We start from the raw sequence: 3,738 nt of genomic DNA, 5'->3' as shown, positions 1-3,738 counted from the left end.
TTGGGCTAGAGAGGGCAGAGGTAGGGGCATTGTGAGAAGAGCTGAGAGGAGCCACGGGTACTGAGGAAGCCTAGAGGCCAAGCAGGCACGTTGGTAAGCTAATAGGTACCACAGTTAGCCATTTATCCTGTCTCTTCAGGACTTGACAGATACTAGGTTTGCCCTGGTGACCTTACAATCTACATGATGGGCAACGTTGACTAAAGAAGTAAAAACCCATTGAGGACACTTCGGGTGAGTAACAGGGATGGGTGAGCCACTGATACCCTTAACAGAGTAAAGTGGGAAGCTGTGTGTCAGAGCACAAGACGGGAGTCCTAGCACTCAGGAAGTCGAAGCTAGGCTGGGCCGAATAGGAAGACTACTTCAAGAGAGGAAATTAAAAAGCACAGGCAGGGACAGGTGGAAGTCAGGGAGTAAGAGGGAACCCAGTGTAATGGCTCACTTCAAGATTTAATCTTTCATCTCCCAGAGTCACACTGTGGCCCGCCCTTCCTCTCTCACCTTCCCCTGGCTACCGTCTTAGATGGCTTAGAGCCAACTTCACTACTCTCGAGGTGGGCCTCAGCCCAGCAGCCTTAGCATCCCCTGGGCTCAAGCCCACCCAGACCCTACTGAATCAGGCCTGCCATTCGATAGAGCTTTCTGGGTGGGTAATTGACAGGCCCATGGAGCCGGAAGCTGTGCAGCGAGACATACCTCAGTACTGTCACCTCCTTGAGCCTAGGTGAGACTCCCTCCCAGAGAGCCACATCAGGGCTGGGCCTGTAACTACCATAGCTCTTCAAACACTAAAATAGGCTTTCCAGTCTACAGAGTACCCCGCCCCCCCCTCTATTTGCCCCACCCCACCCCACTGCCCCTGCTAGGTGGGAAAATAACTTCTCTGAACATGAAACTGTAGTCTTCCTATTCAAGTAAGGACTTGGGTGTTTTGAGCCTCCTGCTTTCAGCCACCTCGTGGCAGAACCACGTAGGAGAGTCCCAGCAAAGGAGAGCAAGGCCTCTGCTGCTTACACAACCACTTCCACAAAAGCTGAGTGCTTCCCGTAGGGGCCCAGTCTTGTGCCTGGCCTCAGTCTCCACAGAAGGCACCCCACCACCTCCCCTTGGCTGCCTGTGCTGGCTCTCAGTGCTGCCCCAGAGACTCAAAGCTGCGGGCTTGGTTAGTCCTCAGAATCTACACACGGAGGATTGACTGACTAGCTCCTAGTCTCTTATCAGAGCAGCACCTGGCTGGTTTAATCTCCCCTGCCCTGCTGCACCAGCACTAGGTTGGGCAATGCCGTCAGTATTGCCAACTTTGCTGGAATATTTTTTTTTGAGTTGCAATGTATGTGACCAGAGATGCTGCCACAAGATTCACATAACTCCTGGGCCATAGTGGAGAGGGAGTCCCACCTCTTTATTTCTCTGTGAGCACTGATCTTTGTCTTTTACTTTTCCTGCTCAGTTGACTGAGCTGCCAGGTCTAAAGAGACTATAAAGCATAAAAAAGGAAACTGTACACCTATAAAAAGAATTAGAACAACAAATACTTTTTTAATTTTAAAAAGATTTTACAGAAAAAAATTTTAATAAATGTAACTGGTCTTTATGTTAATTGCAGAAAGCTGAGAAAATAGAAAGCATTCGTTGCCCATGATGCCCCCGTGTCGAGAAAAGCATTCATTACCCATGATGCCCCCATGTAGAGAAAAGCATTTGCTACCCATGATGCCACCATGTAGAGAAAGCATCCTTAACATTTTGGTAAATCTCTCACTGAACATCAAAGCCCTAGAGTAAGAGAATTTTCTGTATGACTGGAGATGGCTGTGGAAGAGTCAATGCAAATACATTTACCTCTTGCCTGTGGGATTTCTCATATAAAAGCCCATTAGAAATAGAACTACTTCCTACATATGGCTAGAAAGGCTAACTATATATAACACTGGCATTTTGTTAGTGATGTCTTTAAATTGAATTCCATAAATAATAAATACTTAGCACAGGCCAGTGCCCACACAGTGGTACTTAACCCCAGATTCCGTCCTGGGTGAGTGGGGAGAGGAAGGGAGGGCAGATGGCAGCAGTGCTCAGACTCAGATGCAACCCCCAGACCAACCTGTCTGCTCACGGCCCCCTGGGACTCTTGAGCCCATACCAGCCTATCATCCAGTCACAGGGCATCTGACAGAGCCTGGATTCAACATCAGGCCTTGTGGGCCTCAGACTGGATGCTCCTGGCTGCAAAGCACACAAGTACCTTTAGAAAGAGGGGGCAGTGATTTGAGACTACCAAAAGCTTATGTACAGAAATTTTCAAATGACACCAGTGATGGGCAAGGCCACCTGTGATAGTTAATCATCGACGGGTCTGGATTTAGACTTGCCAAAGAGACACACCTCTGCACCTGAGAGGGTGTTTGCAGAGTATCAGCTGAGGAGGGAAGACCCACCCTGAACGTGCACCTCACCACCTAGGATCTGGAACTCTAGACTGAATAAAGGAAGAAAAGAGAGCCAGCCATTGTGCCAACATTCCCTTCTACTGCTTTCTGTCCCTCTGAACTCTTAGGCAGCCAGGACACCTCACTGTAGGATTCTATCACTGTGAGGCTACCTGGACTATACCTCTGCACCATGGTGGACTGTCACCCTTAAATGGAAAGTCAAAATAAATCCTTCCTTTAAGTTGCTTTTGACAGCGGTCACAGCATTTGTTCATCTTTGTCTCCGGGGTAAACTATCTGTCTCCAGGAAAGGTGCTCTACCTCCCCGTGAGCTCCTGTGAAGGACAAAGGATCGTGGGCAGGGCACCTGCCCGGATCCTTCCCCTCTGAGGTCAAAGATTACCCTGCCTCCATCTAGGACTCCCCAAGGAAGGACCAAAGATGGAAACGTACTCCAACCTCTACGGGGAAATGGTGAAGGTACTGAGCTTGGTGGAACCTTGGATGGTTTATAAAGAGTAGCATCTGCCATTCACATGATTAGCGACAACTGAAATTATTGTGAAAGTAATTTGCAAGCACAGAGAGATTGGCACAAATCTTGTGAAGAGTTCTGACTATCAGTCCAGTAAAACTTCAAGTATCAGACTGAGTGTTCTCTCCATCAGTGTCGTAGTCAGGGTTTGTATTCCTGGACAAAGCATCATGACCAAGAAGCAAGTTGGGGAGGAAAGGGTTTATTCAGCTTACACTTCCATACTGCTGCTCATCACCAAGGGAAGTCAGGACTGGAACTCAAGCAGGTCAGAAAGCAGGAGCTGATGCAGAGGTCGTGGAGGGATGTTCTTTACTGGCTTGCTTCCCCTGGCTTGCTCAGCCTGCTCTCTTATAGAACCCAAGACTACCAGCCTAGAGATGGTTCCACCCACAAGGGGCCCTCCCCCCTTGATTACTAATTGAGAAAATGCCCCACAGCTGGATCTCATGGAGGCACTTCCCCAGCTGAAGCTCCTTTCTCTGTGATAACTCTAGCCTGTGTCAAGTTGACACATAAAACCAACCAGTACAATCAGCCTTCACTGCTATGAGTTCAGGCTACTCAATACCCATAATGCACCTCTTAACTTGAACTCTCCTCTTTAAATGAACATTTAACTTATTCAGGGCTTCCCTTCTAGTGCTGACTTAACTTCTGGGAGGCACTGATCCAGAGGCCACACAAATTTGTAGACTGAGTTACTATAGCGCTCTCTCTCTCTCTCTCTCTCTCTCTCTCTCTCTCTCTCTCTCTCTCTCTCTCTCT

Source organism: Mus pahari, chromosome 18 (assembly GCF_900095145.1).
Source record: "Mus pahari chromosome 18, PAHARI_EIJ_v1.1, whole genome shotgun sequence".
Lineage (NCBI taxonomy): Eukaryota > Metazoa > Chordata > Mammalia > Rodentia > Muridae > Mus > Mus pahari.
Note: the sequence above shows the minus strand (reverse complement) of the source record.